The 25,566-nt window shown below is 42.4% G+C and overlaps 1 protein-coding gene across 1 annotated transcript in view; it reads left to right on the forward strand.

The window, feature by feature from the left end:
- The first annotated feature begins 99 nt into the window (after positions 1 to 99).
- Positions 100 to 25,566, forward strand: part of FAM81A (family with sequence similarity 81 member A) — a 123,419-nt gene continuing 97,952 nt past the window's right edge. The window contains exon 1 of the mRNA XM_073801098.1: positions 100 to 118. The gene's annotated coding sequence lies outside the window, so the exon portion shown is untranslated. The remainder of the gene's footprint in view (positions 119 to 25,566) is intronic.

The following is a 25,566-nucleotide window of genomic DNA, read 5'->3' on the forward strand; positions in this document are numbered from 1 at the left end:
AGCCCTCTGGATCCTGTAGTCCTCCTCCACGCCAGCCTCCAAAGAGCGCTGCTGACCCAGCTAGCTCCCGGTGGCATGACTTGAACTGGTAAGAAGAAAACCACTCTGTGAAAGAGAGGTAAACTTCTAAATCTTTTTTCTTTTAAACGCGAAAGTTAGAGTAAGTGTAGCTGAAGTGGTATGATTTTTCCCATAACTTTTTTTTTTAAAGAAGGAAATATTTTATCAGCATAAAAGATCAGAGTCGTGGCAGCAGCCCAAAGGAAATCCTTTTTCTTTCCAACGTCTGGATTGTGAGGAAAGTCAAAAATATCGTTTCCCCCACCCTTTCTTTTACCTGAATTTCCTTGGAAAACAAAGGAAGGCTTTTTGAGGGGGAGGCGGGAAGGGGGAATTTTGATGGTGAAGAAGTTGCACGTGCAGCGAGGCCAAGGACGGGGGAGAGAGGCATGGGAAGAATGCGCCATCCAATCTCAGTCAACACAAATCTGTCGAGAGCAATTAGCATTACAATCAAGAAATCAGGTGGGCTGTGAGGAGAAGATTGGAGTGGGGGCGGGGAAGCAGAATCCTGAAATAAAGGTAGAGGGTCTGATATTATTGTTTTCAGAGTTCAGGAAGTAAACTTGGTTGGTTATAACAGGATGGTCCTCTCTGGATCTGTGGTAGGTAAGACTTGAAAACTTCAGGGCACAGAAAAACTATGAAGCATAATGATTTACTGTGATTTGCTTTATGGACTTTGGTGGTAGCCCTCCACTTGAATAAAGGATCCTGGAGTTGGAATGGATGTTAAAAATGCACTTGTCTAGGGCTTCCCTGGTGGCGCAGTGGTTGAGAATCTGCCTGCCGATGCAGGGGACACGGGTTCTGTGCCCCGGTCCGGGAAGATCCAACATGCCGCGGAGCGGCTGGGCCCGTGAGCCATGGCCGCTGAGCCTGCGCGTCTGGAGCCTGTGCTCCGCAACGCGAGAGACCACAACAATGAGAGGCCCGCTTACCGAAAAAAAAAAAAAAAAATGCTCTTGTCTAGAATGGGTAAACAAAATGTAGTGTATTCATAGAATGGAATATTATTCGGCCTTTAAAAAGGAAGGAAGTACTAACACATGCTACAACATGAACCTTGAAAATATTAAGTGAAAGAATCCAGAAAAAAAGATCCCATATTTTATGATTCCATTTATATGAAAATAGAGAATGGGGACATCCATAGAGACAGAAATTGGTAAATTATTGATTGCCAAGGGCTGGGGGAGGGGAGGATGGGAGTAGTTGCTAATAGGTGTGTGTTTTCTTATTGGTGAAAATAGTCTGGAATTAGATGGTGGTGATGGTTGCACAACTTTGTGAATATACTAAAAACCACTGAACTGTACATTTTAAAAGGGTGAATCTTACAGTATGTGAATTATATCTGCAACTTAAAAACTGAAAGAAAATCATGTTGACCAACTTTTTTTTAAAAAAAACATGTTGACCAAATTCTCGTAGTAATCATCCACCCAGTTAGGCAAATAAATGTAATTGATTGCCTACCATAGGTCATCATGGCCACTGTGAATACTGTGGTCTCTGCCTTCACCAAGCTTACAATTTTAGAAGGAGGGAAACAAAAGATAGATTTTAAAACAATAAATAATTACAGGAAAGATACACACACAATAAAAAGTAACAGTAGTTTTGTGCAGGGAACTGCCATATTTGGAGCTATAGGTGAGGTAATTCATCTGGTAGCATTCTGTAGCACAGACTGGACAGGAAACCATAAGACATCTGTTGAACACTCATTATGAACTAGGTCCACACAGGCGTGATCATTGGCTAAATACATTCAGCTGTGATACATTATTCTCAGGTGAGTCTGATTCCATGTCTCAGAGGTATGTCAGCTTCAAAATTCAATAGGCATTTTAAGAACTAGTGGAACAGGGAATTCCCTGGCGGTCCAATAGTTAGGACTTAGTGCTTTCACTGCCTGCACCAGGTTCAAGCCCTGGTGGAGGAACTAGGGTCACAGTGAAAGAAAAACAACTAATGAACAGATGTTACCAAAAGGGAAATCTGAGCTTACCAGTTACACGAAAAACACTGCTTAGGTTGGAATTGACACGTTGCTTCAACCACCATCCTGTCCATGCAACCCTGATTAGTAATCAGACTGAGATGGGCTTTGAGGGATACAAGCAAAGATGTAGCTGTTTTCCCCAAGGTTAACCTAAGGATATGCAACACTGAAAATCTCTTAATAATCCATCACCAACCTATCAGTCTTGGATTTATCTAAAACTACCTTGACACTCTCTGTCAGTTGTATTAGCATTTGAGATTTTTTTTTAAGTGCTTACTTTTATTTGCCCTAATAATCTCTTTCCAGTTTCCAGAAGTATTCCCAGCTCTAGTAGGTGGGACTTTGATGAAGATGTCTGCTTGTGTTCATTTTTCATGATTTTGTAATATTCCTTTCCAGATTAACTATAAATATATAGATTAAGGCCTACGTCTAGGCAGTACTTAAAATATGAGATTTCATGCACATAAACCTGAATTTGTAGCCTGGCTTTTCCACTTAACTGGCTGTAAGATCTTAATTTCTCTGAGTTTCAGTGCCCTTATCTATAAAATAGGTTGATGTAAGTCTGAAATGAAATGTGTGCAAAGATGGTCAACAAATTTTGGTTCCTTTTTCCTTTCCCTTCTGATTAGGGATTCAGACCTAGATCCCTGGGTGAGATCAGATGGTCCTTGGCCCTCTGAGTTGCATGCCAACTCCTGGAGGCTGTTTGTGTGTGCCCTTTTCTTCAGGGAGAGTTAATAGCTTTCATCAAATCCTCAAAGATTCGGTAACTGCCAGAACATTAGGACCCACAGCTCTTTTTTTTTTTTTTTTTTCTTTTTTGCAGTATGCGGGCCTCTCACTGTTGTGGCCTCTCCCGTTGCGGAGCACAGGCTCCGGACGCGCAGGCTCAGCGGCCATGGCTCACGGGCCCAGCCGCTCTGCGGCATGTGGGATCTTCCCGGACCGGGGCACAAACCCGTGTCCCCTGCATTGGCAGACGAACCCTCAACCACTGCGCCACCAGGGAAGCCCGGACCCACAGCTCTTGATCATATTAGTTATGCGTCTCTGGATCTTTGTCTCTATTATTGTGTTTTTCTTGAGTCATAGGGATTAGAACTGAGTCTGATACTAAAAGCACAGAAGTTCTTGGATTCTCAAAGCAAAACCCACTAATTCACAGTTTGAGCATAGAATACAGTGTGTGATGACGTGGAAGAGCCTATAATTTCATGAAGAATCCCTTCAAGCCCTCCCCTGCTCCATCCCCATCTTAGGAAGGTACCTTGTCAGTTTTCGCTGGGGTGACCATACCTCCTGGTCTGGTCAGGGGGAGCCCAGTTTATGCCTTTATCTCAATGAAATGATAAAGTGCACCCCTCTTGCATTCCCAACAGGCCTAGTTTGAACGATAAACCATGGTCACCATAGATTTTTGGCCAAGTTGCACCCCCTAAAAAAATCCTCACTTTTTAAAATGAAAGTTTTTCCAATTTTCTTGACTTCACCTATTTTGCAGAGGACTCAATATCTTACCAGATATTCTTATGATCTCAAGATCAGAGTAGCAATGAAGGGAAAGCAACTTTCAAAATTGTAAAACTCATTCTAGACACATGATGGAGCTAGTCAGATGAGACTTTATACAGAAGTTGGCATGATTAACTGCATTTTATCTGGGGCGGAATGAAAAGGAATGAAAGAAAAACTCAAGATGAATACAAAGCTCAAATCCCCATATGAATCCATCAGTGAAAAAAAAATCACTGCTCATGTATTTTGGAAAATAATTAGTAAGAAGATAATATAGGGCAATGAAACGAGTTTCCACGTCAGTACCATGAAAGAACATCAGAATGCGTTCACCACAGTACAATTAAAGAAAAATTTGTTAATGGAAAAATGAGGGCAGAAATCTTTAACGAGACACTAATGAAAGAGAGGCTGGCGTCACATCAATGTGAGATGTCCTGGGTAATCGCTGTTTCTACCATAACAGGCATCATTTATTAGGTTCAGTAGGTAACAGATACTGAGCTAAGTGCTTACTGTGCAATATCTTATTCCATCTTCCATACAACCCTATTAACTTTGTTTGCAGTTAAGAAACTAAGTTGAGAGAGTTTGAAGTAACTTGCCCAAGATAACACTCAGCTACCATGCATCAAATCTATATATTTGTCTGACTCTGAAGCCCAAGCTTTTACCCTCTAAGCAGTGACTCTGTAGTAGGAATGCCCATTAGAAAAAATTTCCCCTTATGCAGGCCCAGTATGAATGGGAGCACACCTTAGGAGCCTGTCCAAACCAGGATCCTGGAAAAATTCTTGCTATTTATTTAATTTTATAAAAAATTGGTGTATAGTTGATTTACAATGTTGTGTTAGTTTCTGGTGTACGGCAAAGTGATTCAGTTATATATATATATTCTTTTTCAGATCCTTTTCCATTATAGGTATGATAAGATACTGAATATAATTCCCTGTGCTATACAGTATGTCCTTGTGGTTTATCTATTTTATGTATAGTAGTGTGTATCTGTTCATCCCAAACTCCTAATTCATCCCTCCCTTCCTTTCCCCTCTGGTAACTATGAGTTTGTTTTCTAAAAAAATTCTTGCCTTTTTAAGAATTACTATGATGATAAATTATGAATTTGTATAGAGAGTTTAAGTCAACTTCAAACATTCTTTGTTCTTCTAATATGTTAATATACATTTGTGAAAAGGATATTGCTGAGAATTTCAACAGTGGGATAATGTGATATGATGCTACTTTTTTAATATAAATTAATTTATTTATTTATCTTTTTCTTTTTGGCTGCGTTGGGTCTTCGTTGCTGCGCACGGGCTTTCTCTAGTTACGGCAGCTTCACGTTGCGGAACGTGGGCTCTAGGCACGCGGGCTTCCTTAGCTGTGGAATGTGGACTCAGTAGTTGTAGCTCGCAGGGTCTAGAGCACAGGCTTAGTAGCTGTGGCGCACGGGCCCAGTTGCTCCACGGCATGTGGGATCTTCCCAGACCAGGGCTCGAACCCGTGTCCCCTGCATTGGCAGGTGGATTCTTAACCACTGCGCCACCAGAGAAGTCCCTGATGCTACTTCTGATTAATATAACTTTTTTGCTGTAACAATTATTTTACCAAAATAAAAGAATAGGAATCACTTAAACATATGTTTAGATTGACAGCTTACTAAGTGCACGTTTATATAAACTTATGATTATATTTTCTCTGATACAAGCCAATCTTTTTTTTTTTCTTTTCTTTTAAAATTTATTTATTTATTTTTGCTGTGTTGGGTCTTCGTTTCTGTGCGAGGGCTTTCTCTAGTTGTGGCAAGCGGGGGCCACTCTTCATCGCGGTGCGCGGGCCTCTCACTATCGCGGCCTCTCTTGTTGCGGAGCACACGCTCCAGACACGCAGGCTCAGTAGTTGTGGCTCACGGGCCTAGTTGCTCCGCGGCATGTGGGATCCTCCCAGACCAGGGCTCGAACCTGTGTCCCCTGCATTAGCAGGCAGATTCTCAACCACTGCGCCACCCAGGAAGCCCCAACCAATCTTTTCTTTCTTTCTTCCAGTGTCAATTTGATTTTTACATTCAGAAGATAAGCCCTGACCTTTCTCCAGATTTAAAAATGATTAAATAATGAGTAATACTAGCTATAGTGTCCCATGATCTATCAAGGAGTGAGGCAATCTACAGAAGGGAGCTTTGCTGATAACTGAATCTCCTGGATCAATAATGTGACCACAGCCTGGTTTTCTTTCTTCTTCCCCCTTACTGTCAACTTATGCTGTCTTATTGGATTTTGTGTATTCTTTTAAGTCATCTTTAATCTTTGCTGGAACAAGGCAAGGCATGTATGAATAAATATATACATTTAACAAACTAAAAAAATAACACATAACTGTGTGAGCCTTCCCTTGTTTAAGCACTGAAACTTTTTTTTTAACTTAGAGGAAAATTTTTCTCCATGCTTCATTGCCTTTTGAAAATATGCTGAACATCAAGCAGCCTGTGCTTGAAGACTCAAGGTCATCACTATAAATATCAATTATCGCACAGGGTTATACTGAACTGAGATCCTTGGGGACTATTGAATGGAACCACCATTTGCCACTATACTTTATGGCCCTGGACTGCTGTACTTGTACAGTTATACAATTTTTTTCTTTAGATTTTATGTCCTCCATTGTTAGAGACTTTTTTTCTCCTGCTATTCCAGTCTAGACTCCTTTAGTAATAAGGAGAAAAAAAAAAGAAAAAAGAACGCACATGGGTTGTTTTGTGAGAAAAATATTTTAAAGGTATGTATGCCCCAGAGCCCAGCGAAAAAAACAACACAAAGGAAGATAGGGCTATATACGCTCTCTGTCCTTTTCTGGCTTCCTGGCTTCTCTGCAAGGATGGATGTTCTTCTCTGTCTCTTCAAGCTTCTCTCACTTACTCATAGTTGCTCCTCCTTCCATAATTTCAGCTTGCAAAGTGTCTTTAGTTTGTCGTGGTCCTGACTCAGGCCCCCAAACCACCTTTTAGCTGTACTGCCCACAACTTACTGGAAACTTCCCCCTTAGTCTCTGGATTCAAGTCCCAGAGAAAGAAAGGGAGGGAAACGAAGAGAGAGTCTGACTCAACCAGCTCAACCTTTCAAACTATGCCACCAGGTCATAGGTCAGTGGAAAGCCTATGTAAGGCTCTGCTTGAACAAGGTATCTGTATAGTCACATTCCAAGCAAATGTTGTCACAAGGGTAGTGTTCTAGAGCTACTGCACTATTAACAGAAGATGGTAAATGGGGACAGTCTCTGAGGAGGGGATACTCCAACTTAGGGGTACGCAGCCATTTGCCAATGGCGACTGTCTGCTACTTTAATTTATACACAGTTGTCTTGGTGAGGCCAGGAGGGAAGTTTCATTCACCTCTTCAACAGAAAAAATTGCATAGGTTTTGCAACAATCATCATCATTTCAACTTTATTGTCATACACCTATAAATGTATTTATATACTTAAGATGTGACATATGTTTTGCATTTATTATCATGCACTTAGAAATGTGTGTTTATGGGCTTCCCTGGTGGTGCAGTGGTTGAGGGTCTGCCTGCCGATGCAGGGGACGCGGGTTCGTGCCCCGGTCTGGGAAGATCCCACATGCCGTGGAGCAGCTGGGCCCGTGAGCCATGGCCGCTGAGCCTGTGCATCCGGAGCCTGTGCTCCACAACGGGAGAGGCCACAACAGTGAGAGGCCCGCGTACAGCAAAAAAAAAAAAAAAAAAGAAATGTGTGTTTATGCATGCTTATAACTATTTGTATATACACATAGATGAGTGTGTGTTTAAGATGACATTTTTCAAGATATTGTTACAACTTGGGGGAATTTGTTTTTCTTAATAGACTTTATCTTTTAGAGTGGTTTTAGGGTCACAGCAAAATTGAGGGGAAAGTACAGACTTCCCATACACCTGCCCCCATCATGCATAGCCTCCCCCATTATCAACAGGGGGGTTTACTTTGAATAGAGTGCTTCTTGGTGTGGGTGTCTGCATGTTGCAGCATGGTTTCCAAACCACTATTCTTTTCACTCACCACCACAGCAAACGTTTGCTGAGCATTGTTGTAGGCGCTGGAGAACTGTAAGACAAGTCACCTGTCCCCCTGGGATTCACATCTTTCCAGGTACATCAAAAACATACACAACAATGGGAATTCCCTGCTGGTCCAGTGGTTAGGACTCTGTGCTTCCACCTCGCGGGGCACAGGTTCGATCCCTGGGCGGGGAACTAAGATCCTGCAAGTTGCATGGCACGGCCAAGAAAAAAAACAAACAAAAAAAACCATACACAACAACACAAGGGCTTCCTACTTCAATACACAACATACTCCCCAAAATACACACCATGTTAGATGTATCAAATTCAAAAACAGATTTGTGTTTTTTAAGGAGAGAGTTCTATTTCCAGAGAGCTAAAATACAGTCTAAAATTCCTAATTGTGCCTTTTCTCTTAGATACACTCTTAAGCTGCAATTCCAAAATTTGGTAGATGTTCTTTAAATTTGAGCTCTCCATCCCAGCTGAGCAGAGTTGACCAGTTAAAGTCTAAAGGCAGCTTTCCAATATGGGTCAGGCTGTTTACCTCCCTATGGATCGGGAATAGTTTTCTTTATCTGTAAAAACAGAAGTAATGACACCTCCACCATTTATTTCAACTAAGTCATGTGAAGTGATGAGAATGGTGACTAAGGCCTGTAGAGAGTTCTCAGTATGAGTCGTCATTATTGAGGCTAAAGATTTACCAGCTAATTATTTCCTTCTGTGTCTCAATTGTTCTAAGTTGATGAGAACTATACTTCTGTTGACTGGTGTTTGCATTGATATTTTCCCCGTATTTCACTAATTTTGATAAAGCAACAAGGCTAAATGCAACTTAGTAGGAACACAGTTGAATAAATGCTGTGAGACTGAGAAAGATGTTGGCACGGAAGGAACTGAACTGGGAGCTGAGCCTGAAGGAAGCAACCACATGAGATCCATCAAAATATTCCTTTGTTACCTGGCTTATTGCCTGGTGCCATATAGGAGAGATGGGTCAGGTACATTAATGTACAGTGTCCTTATTTGTGCAGAAGTGAATGGACAGAGGTCAAGGGCACCAGGAGATGGCCTTTCCCTTTTACTCTATTAAATTCCTGGAAATCCCAGAATAAAGCCAAATGTGTTAAAGTTGATGATAGCTTCCCATAAAAGGATGCTTCAGTAAGGTATTGGTAACAAATGAATTACATATTTGACCGAGAATGTGATTCTAAAAGCAGCTATGACCATTATAAAGCCTGTGTAATTTTAGCACAGTTTTGCTCCAAATGGTATAAAATGGATATAAACGTGCGCTTTTGTTATAGAAAGGACCTCAGTGGATTGAAAAGCATATTATAACACATGAAAATACCATGCAGCGATCATAAATTCTAGCTATATAAATTTGCCCTAAAATAGCATGCCAGCTCTAATAACTATTACTTAAACATTTCATTAGGAGTACTTTCTTAATTTCTTTCCAGTTTAAAAACTGGGAGTGGGTATAAGAGTGGTGCCAGGGAAGGGGATACTTAGGAATAATTTATAAAGTAATGGTTTTTTCTTGGTTAATTTCCTTATAAAGCTAAGTTATTTAAACTGTAAGCACCCGGCAGAAAAAAAGGGGGGGGGGGAAGCAGCTAACAGAATAAAAAGTGGTTGAATAGATAAATAAAAACCAAAAGAAAAATAACCAGACTCCCAATTTTTTTTGCAGTACATGATCATTGGTTTTAAATTACAAAAGAAATATACACTTCATATTATAAAATAAAGCATGTGAATTCAGAGTTTGTAAAATAAAAAGTGAAAGTCTACTCACCCACACTCTCTCCTACAAGATTTTAAATGTGAGAAAATGGTGATTCCATTGGTAGAAAATGAGGCTGCAGAAAATGGTGATTCCACTGGTAGTGGAGAGGAGGCTCCAGTGTCAGTGAATTCCAAGTTAGACATGTTCAGTTGGAGCTAACAGAGATCTCTGGGAGAGATCTCTAGGTATCTCTGAGAGAGACTGGTTGAACCTCAGGGGAGATGTCGGGTCTGACATTTTCTGTGCCTTTGCGGTCTTCATCTAATTGTCCTCTTGTTGCTTTTCATACCAAACCATTCTTTCCTAAACCTTCTCTCTCTGTTGGCACAGCTGTGGGGAAACAGGTTTCGTCTATATTTTTGATGAGAGTATAAACAGTTAGAAACCCTATGGAGAGCAACTTGGCACTATCTAGGAACATTACAAAATTGTCCAGTCTCCGACCCAGCCATTCTGCTTTTGGGAATTTATACAAAGATGTACATACCCAATGCAAATTAACATATGTCTACAAAGCATCCTTGGTGTAGCAAAAGATTGGAAACAACCCAAATGACCATCATTTGTGGAACTGGTGAAATATATTAGGAGACAACATGTAATAGATTTTTTAAAATTTTAAAAGGCTTTTAAAACGGGATGAGGAATTTCTCTCTGAACTGATATGGAATGATTTCCAAGACGCACTGATAAGTTACAATGAAAAGAGCAAAGTACAGAATAGTATGTATATCAAGAATCATATGTATATCAAGCTACCTTTTGTGTAAGAAAACAGGGATGGGGAAATAATAGGTTTGTGTTTATGTCTGCATGAAGAAACTGTGGAAAAAGCATGAGAAACTTACAGAAGTGTTTGTAAGATGTGGGAGCAGGGGCAGGGAAAAGACTGCTGGATACGATTTATATTGCTTGATTTGTTCGTTTCTTTTGGGGAGGGGTACATTTTGGTTTTTATTTTATTTTTATTTTTAAAACATTTTATTGAAGTATAGTTGAATTACAAAGTTGTGTTTATTTCTGCTGTACAGCAAAATGACTCAGTTATACATATATACAATCTTTTTCATCTTCTTTTTCACGATAGTTTATCACAGGATATTGAATATAGTTCCCTGTGCTATACAGTACAACCTTGCTGTTTATCCCTCCTATATATACTAGTTTGCATCTGCTAATCCCAAACTCCCAATGCTTCCTTCCTCCACCCCTGCCCTTGGTAACCACAAGTGTGTTCTCTATGTCTGTGAGTCTCTTTCTTTTTCATAGATATGTTCATTTGTGTCATATTTTAGATTCCACACGTCAGTGATATCATATGGTATTTGTGTTTCTCAATCTGACTTACTTCACTTAGCATGATAATCTCTAGGTCCATCCATGTTGCTGCAAACGGCATTATTTCATTCATTTTTATGGCTGAGTAATATTCCAGTGTGTGTGTATGCATGGGTGTGGAGATTATATATATATATATATATATCTCACATCTTCTTTATTCATTCATCTGTCAATGGACATTTAGGTTTTTTCCATATCTTGGCTGTTGTAAATAGTGCTGCTATGAACATAGGGGTGCATGTGTCTTTTTGAATTATAGTTTTGCCTGGATATATGCCCAGGAGTGGGATTGCTGGATCGTATGGCAACTCTATTTTTAGTTTTTTGAGGAATCTCCGTACTGTTTTCCATAATGGCTGCACCAATTTACATTCCCACTGACAGTGTGAGAGGGTTCCCTTTCCTTCACACCCTTGCTAACATTTATTATTTCTGGACCTTTTAATGCTGGCCTATATTGCTTGATTTTTGAACCGCTGTAAACATGTTACTCGGAAACGTTTTAAAATATTATCAAGCAAAATACATAGTTCCATATGGCAGAATAATACAAAGGCTAAATAGGGATCATGCAAACAAATATTTTGAAAATATAGAAGGGCTTCCTGGAGTGGTGACATTTCAGCTGGCTGCCCTTAAATATTGATTTCGAAAGATGGCGAATTAGCGTAGGATCTTCTTGGTTTTAGGATCTGCATAAGCAAAAGCCTAGGGGTATGAAAGTTTATAGAGTTGACTGGAAATGTTTCTCCCCAGGACATTTTCTCAAACTCATTGAGAAAATAATGAGCTGAGAGTCCATTTTTGTCTCTTTGGAACTGGGGCAAAATGAATTTGGATTCCCAGTCTTTGCTCAATGGAAAATGCAACTTACAATGCTTCTTATATACTGTTGATATCCCATCCTCAGATCTGTCAGATCTCATCCACTGCTCATCTTTGAGAAAAGTCACCAAGTAAATATGAAGTTACTTATGCCACAAAAATTGAATCCCAATCCATTTTATGGCGAGACTTAGCAGAAAATTCAAATGATTAAACGTGATTTTTAACCTCTTTAACCTTAATCATAAATAGGTCTCTTGTGATTAAGGGACTCAGGTTTGTGTAATAATTTAAGTGTTGAAGTCATAATAACATGTGCCTTAGTTGTGTTTCTTACCTTTACATCTCTTTGTTTGTATCTTGCTATCCTTTCCACTGAACATGGACCATGGAAGAGCAGCTGAAGATTAGAGTAGATGATTCCTGATGACAGGATAAAGGAAAATCAACTTTGTTTACACCAAACCTCATAAAGTTGCTCAGTAATCCTAAAATGACTCATTTTAGTACTTTAAAATCACATTAATCCAGTTGCCTTGAGTACAGTGCTTTAGGGAACTGGATCCAATTATGTTAAAATCAATCTCTCTCTATCGCACTCTTTCTCACTACCTTTCTCTCTCCCGCTCACTCGCCCGCCCCCGCTCCCCCCCACGGTCCTCCCTCTCTCTCTCTGTCACACACACACACACCACCTATACAAGGAACAAAAAATAAAGCCTTGAAGGAAATAGAACAAACGTTTACATTGATGGGATTCAGATGGCAGTACCATGGATGATTTTTCTTTTCCTTTAACTTTTTATATATTTCCCAAATTTTATTTCAGGAGCATTTTCACTTTCACTTGTATAGTGAAAACAGAAAAGAAAACAACCAAAGCACATACTTAAAAGCAGAGAGTGTGGTGGACCAGGGCCAAGCACACTGCTCAGCCCTCTCTTAGTTCATCTTCCAGGAAACCCTGAATGCGCCTGTGGCCACCGCCCTGGGTTCAGTCTCAGCTATATCGTCGTCACATAGGTCCTTTAAAGCCTTCACACAGTCAGCTCTGGGGAAAGAGAAATTTTTACTTAGTTAACCCGAATGGGCCCTCTGTAGCTCCTGTTGTCCCTCCAAGATCATCTTCAGGCCAGACTCGGCACTGGGTCCCCTCCCTCGGTCACCCTTCTCCAAAACAAAGAAACAAATCCAAATCCCTAAACAGTCTCGAATAATGGAGAGTTCACTGACTTTTCTTACGGAAAGTTAGGCAAGTTCCTCAGAACATATAGAAAATTTCCCTAAAAATACCTGTATATATACCTCTAATCTTTCTTCAAAATCTCTCTCCTAGGGACAGTGGTTAAGACTCCAAGCTTCCACTGCAGGGGGCACGGGTTTGATCCCTGGTCGGGGAACTAAGATCCCTCATGCCTTGTGGCACGGCCAAAACAAAAAACAAAAAAAAGTCTCTCTCCAGCAGTCAGTCGCTTCATCCCCTTTTCCCCCCAAGTTGCCTCCTGGGGCCTGCTGTGACGTTGTTCTCAGCCGGCACACGCGCTGCCTGGTAAAAAGAAAATAGGGTTGTCGTCCAAATATGGACACCTCATCTTTTTCAGGCATGTCTCCAAGGCTCCTGGTTCAGTTAGATTGATGTAATGGTCCCTAGAACTAGATAAAACATATACTCTTAATGCCCTAAGCAACACAAACATGGAAACTAATACAGGGTTTGTCCAAAACATGTGGCCATAAGGATGAATCCTTAACTCAATGGCCTGTATGATCTAACCACTAACCACTCTTAGGAGCTAAAATAGGGCAGTTTGAAGAGTAGGACAGATGCGAGGCTGTTTAGCATGTGGGTTCAGCTGGACCACTGAGCTGTGTGGGCTGTGAAGGCTTCTCTCCCAGAAGGTAGCCGGCTGGGGCGTGGGGTGTGGTAGGCCCCAAGACAAGAGCACAAATGGAGGCCCACAAACCATATGTCTAAATATTATAAATCAAGCGAACAAATCATTAAATAAAATATGTTCTGTCCTCCTACCTTGACAAAAATACCTCAGGCAACCTGGAAGTCCAGGTTTGAATTTAGAATTCTTGGACTCCTTAGAGTTCCTTGCCGGAATTCTGGGGTTCCATGTGTTTTTCAGAAAACGGGGTTGCCGAACAGTCCACTCATAACTGACAATCTTTTTACGTCCTCCCCTAGATGGTTTGGGGAAATTCAAGGTCAGGGTCACTATTAACTGCTAGTGCTGCTAGGGGGTAGGGAGTGGGTTTCATGACTTCTAAATGTTATTTGTGCCACCGCAGTCCCCTCTGCTGAACAGGGTATTGGGAGAGCTCAGTGGACCATGGTCCACCCTGACCCCTTGGTGCCCTTTGGCCAGCTTCTGACATGAAGCAAAGTGCCCCTCTGTTCCCTGCCGCTTTCTGCACTGTTGGGATGAGCACCAAGGGGAGGACCTTTAAAGGCAGAGCATTATCGGCAGGAATTGTTAGTTTCCCTGTTTGGTCACAGATAACCTTTCCTGATACCTAGGCTGGGAGGCAGAGGGGGAATATGAGGAGGGTAGTTAAAGATGACCAAGGACTGGAGAAGGGCCACCATGCCTTCTATCGCTGCACCTGTGGTTCAGATGCAGTCAGTTCTGTTGGGGGCGTGGGGACGAACTGTATCACCCTGCAGTCTTCTGACCCTCCTCAAGTGGTGTAGACCCAAACGTGAGACAGGGCAGCTCTGCAGGCCAGGAATTCAGAACTTCGGATCTGGAAGGGATGTGGGAGGGCCTTAGAAGCTGAGCTGATACCCTGGAGCCGGATGTGCTGTGTAGTCCCTTCTATCCCCCTGACGCAGGCTGGAGGGAGGCAGGTGTGCTATGAAACTGCAGAAGGTATTAAGCTTCTCTTCCCCCAGTTTAGCTACCAGGCTCTGAAAGACTCTGCCATGAAGGCTAGTTCCATGTGATCTTATCCAGGAATGGTGTAAGGACTGGACACAAAAATTCTAGAGAGGGGTTCATAAACACATAAGGCATTATATCAAGACCTACTCTGCAGGAGACAGTATTTTAGGGTAGGGCAGTTGGTGAGATGGAAAGTCCATAACATCTTACCTTTCTCTGAAGTTTATTCCTGTCATCCCCACCAAAAACCATACTTGGAAGTCAGTACACTATCCTGATTTTGAGCGAAATAGCATTAACTTGATACTTACTCTGCCACCTGCATTTTCATTTCAAAAGTACAGTTACTGGGAAATGCCATTGGGAGTTTGGAAAGAGAAATGATATAACTCCTGAATATTACGGGTTGACCAAAATGGAGCCCAGGAGGCCAGGTTTGCACCGGGTTCTCATAATACCATCATTAGGAAGCCTACCTTAAATCTGGCAAATTTTGTGTTTTCAGGCCTTGAAAATATATTTCTTCCAAGTTTCATCCAAATTACTCCCAGGAGCTGACACATAACCAGAAAAACAGCTTCAGCAAAAACTATCTCAATCTTACCTCCAGGAACACTTGGTTTTTGCTGAGCATAGTTTTAGAGAAACTTCCAGCCAGTCAAATAGGCAAGTCTGGCCTCACACCAATATGGCAAATCTGGTTTCTGTCCAGTGGTGCTGGTGCCACAGATCCTCTTGGGGAGATGCGCCAGCCACATTGCCTCCGTGCACGTTCAAGGTTGAGCGCGAAACTTCTACCCTTTCCCTTTCTCCTCATCAGCTATGGGAAAAGGAGAGCCCTGCTACATTGGTTATAGTGTGATCCCTGGAGCCAGGTAGGCGGAAGGTTGTTAAACAGAGTAATACAAGCACAATCAGTTGCAGGGGGAAAGAAGGTTTCATGTAACGGAAGGGAGAGAAGTCATTTTATTTGAGTTCCTGCGGCATTATTATTTTGATCTTCTTTTTTTTTTTTTCATGAATTTTCTGATGACTGTTCATAAACAGATATTGCCAAGTTGGACTCTCTGACCCCTGTGCTAGGGGCTAAACTTGCATGAATCCTCGTGGCCATCCTCTGGGGAGTGAGGCTACTTTGTGGAGGGAGTCCTTTGGCTGGAGCCCTGAACGAGAGATTCTTGATCCAAGCTGGAGCATGTGACTGTGCTTTTGGAGCTGGAAAAGGAGAATCAGATGGACTGTTATGTGGCAAATTAATTAGTCATTTAAATTAATGAACATGTGCCTTCGGATAAGAGTTATTGTTGAAGCTTCTGCTGGCTTAAGAAGGTCCAAAAATACAGCATAATGAGAACCTCAACCTATAAGATTATCACATTGGTCCAGACATTTGGACATTATTCTACTGATAATCTGCAATTATTTTTATTTCAGATTTCTAAGATAGTGTCCAGGTTTTGTACTTCTACCTAGCTCTTGGCCATTATTACTTTTGCTTATACTTTAAAGCCTTTATCAGTAACAGGTGAGCCAGTTAAAGCAGAAACCCTTGGTGTAACGGTGTGAAACACCATCACATTGTATTTGACCTCTGTAAGGCTCTGGGGGAAAAAGGTGAACTAATCAGTATAGCCTCACTGCCAGAGTCTGCTAAAGAGTATATCGCCAAATGCTTATTAATGGTGCTACAGATGAGCTGATCTACGCAGATACACTCACTCCGCTGATCTTACTGAAATCCATCCTGACAATCTGTTTCTGCAGCTAGTGATGGAGACACAAACGCTGGCTGTCAGGATTTTCCAGATTGCTTTCAATATTCCAAATGTCAAACCGTCAGAGTTTTTTAAATTACTTTTGATTTGCCAAGTACCACAACATCAGGACATGGAGAGTAGGAGATGCCAGTTATAAGACATTGTGTGTGTGCTTTTTGCCTTGGTGTCTCAGGTAGAAGGGGCTGTTCACTCTGGTGTGGAATTTTGTACTAGTAGTTTAGTGAGAAATTTCCTGCACCTGGAAGCCTGTTCTCTACACAGCCAGAATAATCTTCTATACATCACATCACCTGTCTCCCCTGTCCCCAAACACTCCAAATGGCTTCCCATCACATCTAGAATTAAATCCATGTTTCCTGTGGCCAGTGAGGCCAACAGGTGTGGGCCCTGACCACCACCCTGAACTCATCTCCTACCACCGTGACTTCCTCTCACTCCACTCTAGCTACACTGCTTTCTTTCTGCTTCTTGAACGCATAGAACTCACACCTGCCCCAGGGCCTTTGCACATTCTCTTTCTTCAGCCAGGAATGCCCTTCCTCCAGATCTTTGCTTCTTTGGGTCTCTCAAGCTTTTGCTAAATTGTCACTTCCTCAGAGAGGTCTTCCTGATCACCTGATCTAAACCAGCCACCTTGCCTCCTGCCTACCCTACCCTTGTTAGCACTCATGTATAGATCATTTCATTTCCTGCTCACCGTCTGTGTCTCCCACTAGAAGATAAGGTCTCTGAGGGCAAGAATCTTGTCTAGCATAGCCCCGAGCATATAGCAGGAGTTTGGTAGATGTATGTTGAATAAACAAATGAGCAGGTCAGCCTGCCAAGAACAGACTGAGAATGGGAAATGTGAAGGTGTGCGTTGTGCGACTATATGCCTCTCACGCAAGAATGACGACTACTTCATTCTGGTCATCCTTGTCCCTGGACACTTTAGAATAAAGTGTCCTCCACATGCAAGGAAAGAACAAGCCCTCCCAGCTGGTCTTGGAACCACGCACCTTCCTCCCACACTGCCTCTTTCTAGACGCAAATCCCAGTTATCCTATTTTGATCCCAGCGGTCAAATCAGATTTGACTTTTCTGGGGTCATCTAGGCATCTCTCAGGAGATAACGACCCTTGTGCACATCTTGTTGCCCAGATCACATCTCCCTTAGAGCATCTCAGGGCAGTCAGCTTGGGACAGTCACCAAGGATCCCAGAGCATCTGATCTATGTGCCTGGTGACAAATCTCATTCCTCTTCCTTTCACAACTTGACCCAGGACGAGGTGAAAGAATGTCCAGGGATGCCTGGAAAGGGAGTGTGCAACTGTGGAACCATTGGACACAGAGGCATTGGTGTGCCTAAGAGGCTGGAAACAGTGTTACAGCAGATCTTTCCAGATCACTCTCATTAAAATATCCAGGGTGAACTTCCCTCCAAAGTAAGAAGCGATTAACACTCACACCTCCCTGTAGGCTATCCCCACATTCCTAGTTCTGGAATAAAATATAATATTCAAGAAGCAGTGGCTTTGTGCCAGCTGTGGAGCTGAATGCTTTCTGCGAGTTATCCCATTTAATTGGTGTTCTGCTTTAGAGATATGCATTGTCATCTCCCATTTTACACGTGGGGAGATTGTGGCTGAGGGATGGGAAGTACTTTTCTCCAACTCACATGGTTTGCAAATAGCCAGGACTATAGTGTAGTTACTAACTAACCACTGTGTTATTTGGCACTCCAATTTACACCAGTTAGTTACCTACACTACCTTTTTTTTTAAACAGCTTTATTGAGGCATAATTTATGTATCATAAAATTCTGCCGTTGTAAGTTTGAGATTCAATGCAACCGTCACCACACTCCAGTTTCAGAACATTTCCACTGCCCCAGATATTTCCTCATGACCATTTTCAGGTAATCCCCCTCCTACCCTCAGCCCTAGACAGCTGCTGATCTATTTTCAGTCTCTACAAACTTGCTTTTCTAGATACTTTGTATAAATGAAATCATCCTGCGTTATCTTTTATGGAAAACTGCATTTGTTTTGTGAAGACTGTTTATTAGTTCTCAACATTCAGTTCAGAGGTGTGTTGTGGATGAACACAAGAAGGAAGGTATTGTACCTCCAGTTCTGCGGGAGGCCTGGAGGGAAAGTGTGTTTGTTAACTGTTCCTGGCTTCTGAGGAAACAGACCTGCTGGAAGCAGAAAACCAAAGTGGGGGAATCATACATGTTGATTTTTCTGTTCTTTTATTTCTAGAAACATGGGGAATCGATATTCATTCACGAACTTCTACTCAAAATAGTTTCAGGAATGGTTCTATTTTAAATAAAATACAGAGAGTGAAATGAAGCCCTACAAATCTCATTGAAAAAACGTAATCCAGACGGCGCACCAGCCCGGCTCCTACCCAGTGAGGAAGCTCCTCCCTGAAAGTGGAAGCGAGGAAGACAATAGCAGAGTTAACCCCTTTCATTCCCACCCCAAATCCACCCACTATGGCCATAGAAACTTGCAATATTTCTTCTTGCTCCAGACCCTGGGTCTCTCTAGGTATCTTGCTCTACTGCTTCTGGACTCTCCATCACTCCTGAGATGTCTTTCTCTGGGGCAAAGGCCTAAGTTCCTCTCCAAGGTGGAGAGACAGACGAGGGAGCTGAACCCCTTCTTTCCTCCTGTTCCTCTGAATGAAATTCCCATTCCACCCAGAGAGAGAACAAAGCCCCTGCTTCGCGACCATGCGGTCTGTTCCAACCCCTCTCATACCCATTTCTCTTCTCACTAGGAACAAATTCTCTCCACAGGTGGAAAGGCAGCACATGGGCTCATGAAGCCCCTGGGGTAAGGCTATATATATATACATATATATATATGTATATATATACTGACACATATATATATGGTATTCAACATCTTATAATAACCTATAATGGGAAAGAATCTGAAAAAGAATATATATATATATATATATACATGTTATAAGATATTGAATATAGTTTCCTGCACTAGACAGTAGGTCCTTGTTGTTTATCTATTTTATATATAGTAGGGTGTATCTGTTAATCCTGAACTCCTAATTTATCCCTCTCCCCCGCACCTGTCCCCTTCAGTAACCATAAGTTTGTCTTCTATGTCTGTGAGTCGATTTCTGTTCTGTAAATAAGTTCATTTGTATCATTTTTTTAGATTCCACATATAAGTGATAGATGGTGTTCGTCTTTCTCTGTCTGACTCACCTCACTTAGTATGATAATCCCTAGGTCCATCCATGGTGCAGCAAATAAGCAAGACAGTTTTAAGTTTTATTCATAGGCTTCTCTGGTGCAGGAGCTCTGGGGAGACTGGCTAGAAGCCTAACAACAACAACAATAACAATAATAATAGCTAGCATTTATTAAGCACCACTCTGTGTCATGCTCTGTATATCTCACCTGTTTTTTCTCATATAATGCTTAGAATAAGTCTCTTAGATCAGTAGTATTATTTGCCCCATTTTATGGAAAACTATTAGTATGATTAGTACAGATATTATTAGCATAGAAATTATACAGAATTATTATTATTAAATTATTAGTAGCACAGACTTATTATATGTGTATTATTAGTACAGAAATCATTAAAGTGTAGAAATTCTTAGTACAGAAAATAGTATCAGTACTATTATTATAGTGCTGAAATCATTAATTGTTACTGTAGGTGGGGGATTCCCTGGCAGTCCAGTGGTTAGGACTCGGCGCTTTCACTGCTGTGGCCCCAGGTTCAATCCCTGGTCAGGGAACTAAGATCCCACAAGACACACAGTGCGGCAAAAAAAAAAAAAAAAAAAAAAATTATTACTGTGGACATAAATTAGTGCAAAAATAATATCATACTATTATTAGTATAGAAATCATTAGTGCAGAAAATAGTATCAGGTACTATTATCATCAGCCCCATTGTTTTAGGTAACTGAGGCTTGGAGAGGTTAAGCAAACTGACCTAAGGTTACAGAGTTGGCAGTGGAGCTACCTGAATGCACTCAGCTCTTAACCGTAGCAATGCTCTCCCCCATTTCCAGCTCCCCGCCCAGGGAAGGGGGTGAGTGTGGGGAGGGCGGGGAGGATCTGAGCTGGGACTTCAAGAAACAATCACAGTGACTGAAGGAGAAAGAACTCCACGTACTTTCTGGTAACCCAGAAGCGGCTGTGAAATGGGTAACTAATTAACCTGAGAAATGTTCCCACATCTTGTGTTGGGAAGAAAGAAACCATTTTGAAAGTTAGAAATGAGTTGGAACAACGTTGCATTTAAACTAAGCTGAAGCAACAGGTGTTTCTTGAGTGTAGATCTTACACTGGGCTCTTCGTTTTGCTTTTGGGTTATGTTGAATTATAGGGGCTTCTAGGGCTCTGCTGCATGTGTGAGCCCAGATCTCAGCCCCACAGGTCAGAGAAGGGTGTGGACAGAGCACAGAACACTGGCTGGTATTTGCTTTGGGAAGAGTCACTGGGGCAGGGGACACATGGGGAGGGAGTGGTTCTTTCTATGTGAAGTTGTGGGGATCCCAGAGCTGGACTCGGAGACCTGGAAGGAGAAGCAGGATGAACCTCATCAGAAACAAAGTGTTATGTATGAATCTTCCCATAGAGACCACAGGCGTTCCCACTAAGAATTCAGCTGGAAGCAAGGCTAGGGGAAGGAAATTACTCTGAGTATTAATGAGAATTTCTATAGCAGTCCTCAAACAACAGATTCAACACAGCTGCACCACTTCTCCTTCAGAGCCGGGCAGAGACACAGGTGTAGACAAAGTTTACATCCCTCTACTTCCCTCCACCAGAAGAATAAAGTGCTTTGTCTGTATTTCTCCTAGGTCCATGTCTCTGGGTGGAATCTACTGCTGCCCTTGCTTGAGTGGGTAGGAGAAAAATGAGGGAGAAGAGACTATCCTGGGAAAGAGAAAGGGGGAGAATGGGACAGAGTGAGATAGGAGGGGAATGGTGAGGGGAAGGGCTTCCCATTCATGGGCTGGTTGCCCAGATGTGTACACGGATCCAGCTTTCTGCTCCCCCCGAGTGTGGAGACGATGCTGGAGAGAGTCAGGGCACATGAGTGGAAAGGGGACTGTGATTTGTAAGCTGCAGAGGAAAGGTTGGAAGTTTGGGACAGATGGTGTAGCATTTGCGATGGTGAAGGAAATTCAGGAGTTTTGTTGGGAACGGAAAGACTTGCTGGAGCATCATGGGTCTGAGAAGCAGTTTGAGGTCATTTGTTTTTGTTTTTTGTTTTTTTTCACATTGCCATACGCCCATTTATTTGAAATTCTAGAACAAGCAAAATTAACCCACGATGAGGGCAGGGATTGACTGGGAAGGGAGTGAGTACCCTTTCAGGCATGGTAGTAATATTCTATATCTTCATAGGGTTTGAATTATACTGATACATGCATTTGTCAAAACCTAGTGAACGTACACTTGAAAAAGTATATATTTCAATGTATGTAAATTATATACAAAAATCTATTAACAAATATTGGACTCTAGTTAATGACAGTCATCCTGAAGTGTTTCGGAGGAAGTTTACGGATGTCTGCAACTTACTTTGAGATGAATTAAGAATAAGATGGATTAATGGATGGATGGAGGGATGGATGGAAAGATAGATATGTGATACATCAAGTTTAGTAAAGTGTTAATGAATCAGTGTTGCTGTGCATTTGAAAATTTTCATAATAAAATGTTGGGAAAAATTAGCAAAAAAAAAAACCAGTAAGAAGCTATGTGTGAGCTTAACACACACATACCCCTGTAGGCTAGATCAGGCTCATGGGCACCACTTTCAAGACTTTTGCTCTGTCCCATCATGCGTCCCCATCACCACATTACACTTACTCTGCAAGTTGATTATAAGGGGATGGTTCCTGCAGTCAAGCTCTGTGTTCTGCTCTCCACCTTGCATGGGGCTTGATAGATCGGGCACGGTTCAGTGAGTGAAGGTATGAGAAAATCCATCACCTGATGACATCATTAACATTTCTTCAACATGACCTGCCTGAGATAGAAGTGAGCCTGGCCTCCTTCTCATCAATCAAGGGGAAAGTTATGGGTTATTTGTGAAGGGGAAGCTGTCTCTTGCAGTCAGAATTCCTGTTCCTACCCTGGAGGCTGGTTTCCGGACCAGTCAAAAGACAGTTCCCAAGGAACAGCTTTGCAGTCAGTACCCTTCCCTGCACTTTCTCTGCTGCCATCTGCTATGGAGCGGCCCGAGCAGGTCTCTTGGCATTAGGGGTGAGAGAATAGAGGGATGCCCTCAGCAGAGTTGCCTCAGGCCTTTCTGGACTTCCCTTTCTTGCATTAAAATTAGTCTTGAACCCATTGAGAAAGGTCTTTTCTGAACCTTTGGTGGAGAGAAAAATCAATCAAAAATTTTAAAGTGAGAAAAATCAATTGAACACACTTACCCTGTGTTTTAACCCTATTACCTTGAGTGAGGCCAGACGCGGATCGTGAAAGCAACCGGAAAGAGTGTTAAAGTTTTGTCATACTCGCAGCTCCTTGGGGAGAAACAGTGAGCCGTGCAGGGCCACTTGGGGGAAACACTGGGGCCAGTCCCAGGCAAAGGAGAAAGTGGAACCATGGGCAAGCACCTTAGTGTGGATTCTGTGAGAAGGAACAGGCAAAATGGGGTAGGAAGGCTTAGCACTGGCTGACTTGAGTAACTTCAGCAAGCTCTGGGCCATGGGGGCTGTGGTCCCTGGTTGTATGGTACCCGGTCCTGTAGTGACCAGTGTGATATACAGCAGCCTGGAGCATGAGAACCTGTTAGGGCATGTGGTTGGGGTGTGGGCTTAACTGACAGCTCGGGAAGGGGAAGTGACTGGGCTTTAGGCAGGCCCTCAAAACTGGGTTAAGTCAGCATGTGAATAAACTGTATTACATCCTGTGAACCTAGGAATGCAAACGTCGTTTCCTTATTTTAGGGGACGTATAAAGCTGGTAACATATAAAAGTCTCTCTACTTAAGCCTAAATTGGAAGAGTTCTAAGCCACTACCTGCTCTTCCTTATGTGCATTCAAGAGTTCTTGTTTAAGCCACTGATAGATGGCCGTCTTCATTTCTCAGGAAAGGGCCTGGAAACATACTGGCTTGGGAAGCCACAGCTACCTCCCAGGTGATCCTGTCATCCTTAGAGTCGGTTGACGGGAGTCAAGCTGTCCCGAGGCTCTGATAGGTAGAACAGTGGCTCTCCCAAAGACGTCTACATCTTGATCCCAGAACTTGCGGATGTGTTGCCTTACATGGCAAAGGACAATGAAGGTTGCAGGTGCAATTAAGGTAGCTAATCTTGAGATGGGGCCAATCTAATCACATGAGTCCTGAAAAGTGAAAGAGGGAGGCAGAGAGAAGACCAGAGAGATGCCATGTGAAAAAGACTCAACCCATTGTTGCTGGCTTTGAAGATGGAGGAAGGGGCCACAAGCCAAGGGATGCGGGCTGCCCCTAGAAGCTGGAAAAGTCAGGGAAGGGAGCCTTTTTCGAAAGCCTCCAAAAAGGAATGCAGCCCTGCCAGCACCTCGATTTGTGAAATCTATATTGGACCTCTGACCTAGGACTGTAAGATAATAATCGGTGCCGTGATAAGCCACCCAATTCATGGTAATTTTTTAATGGTAGCAACAGGAAAAGTAGAGAGACTGAGAGGGGTTTAGGTGTCCTTAACTGACAGAGTCACTACCCCTTCAGAACCACTCTCCTGTCCTTCTTGTTACTAAACACACTCGATACCAAAGACTTGTTTTCAAGCAGAAATAGACTTATAAAGGGACATTCCATAGCTTATAGAATCTCTAGGAGGGCCACAGAACAGGCTCTGGAGCGCACAGCCAGGAACAATGCCCAACCATACCATGGGGCTGCTTTTCTAAAACATATTTTAAAAATCTATTTATTTACTTTGAGTCAGAGAGAGAAAAACAAATACCATATGCTAACACATATATATGGAATCTAAAACAAAAAAAAATCGTTCTGAAGAACCTAGGGGCAGGACAGGAATAAAGACGCAGACGTAGAGAATGGACTTGAGGACACGGGGAGGGGGAAGGGTAAGCTGGGACGAAGTGAGAGAGTGGCATGGACATATATACACTACCAAATGGAAAATAGACAGCTAGTGGGAAGCAGCCGCATGGCACAGGGAGATCAGATCGGTGCTTTGTGACCACCTAGATGTGTAGGATAGGGAGGGTGGGAGGGAGACTATATGTATACATATATCCCCATATCTCTTCCCTCTAAGACAAGAGGGAGGAGATATGGGGATATATGTATACATATAGCTGATTCACTTTGTTATAAAGCAGAAACTAACACACCACTGTAAAGGAATTATACTCTAATAAAGAGGTCTAAAAAAAAAGTTAATTTGAACACATGGATGTGGCCTTTTGGAATTCCATACATTAAATCTGAAACGTAATTTTCTGATATAAGGTCAAGGTAAAAAGCTAATCAGACAGGGGCTTCCCCTGGTGGCGCAGTGGTTGAGAGTCCGCCTGCCGGTACAGGGGAAGCGGGATCGTGCCCTGGTCCGGGAGGATCCCATGTGCTGCGGAGCGGCTGGGCCCGTGAGCCTTGGCCGCTGAGCCTGCGCGTCCGGAGCCTGTGCTCAGCGGCAGGAGAGGCCACAGCAGTGAGAGGCCAGCGTACCGCAAAAAAAAAAAAAAAAAAAAAAAAAAAAAGCTAATCAGACAAACTGAAGGATTTTTTTAAAAATATAGCATACGTTTTCTTAAAAACAAAGTAAACCAACACATGAGCTATAAAAAAAAATCTATTTATTTACTTTGAAAAGACAGGTAAAGGAAAAACAGCAATAATGTGTGCTCTAATAAGACAGTGGGCCACCCGGGCTCAGTCCTGCTGGGGACCGTCTGGGAAATTGTATAACACGTTTCACAGTTGTCTCACCAGAGGACAGGGGGTGACTGGGGCTTTTTCCCACTGCCTCCTGTCTCCCATTTGTTGAGCGTTGACCCTGAGGAAGTCAATGGTTTCAGGTTCCAGACTGTGTCTAGGCATCAGTGTTAGTAAACTCCTTTGAGCTGGAGAGAGCTCTCCAGCAGGGAAGCAGAGCGGTACACCATTTGAGATGTAAGGTCTTCAGCACAGCAGAAACTATGACCCACAGGGGTGTGTGAACTCAAACATGGGCTGAGGAGATGCGGTGTGGGACATCAATATCACCTGCTACAACCCCTCCTAAGATTAACTGCTAACATCTTGCAACCCCTTTCCACCTTTCTATACGTACACACAA

Source organism: Tursiops truncatus, chromosome 2, assembly GCF_011762595.2.
Source record: "Tursiops truncatus isolate mTurTru1 chromosome 2, mTurTru1.mat.Y, whole genome shotgun sequence".
In the NCBI taxonomy this organism is placed as follows: Eukaryota; Metazoa; Chordata; class Mammalia; order Artiodactyla; family Delphinidae; genus Tursiops; species Tursiops truncatus.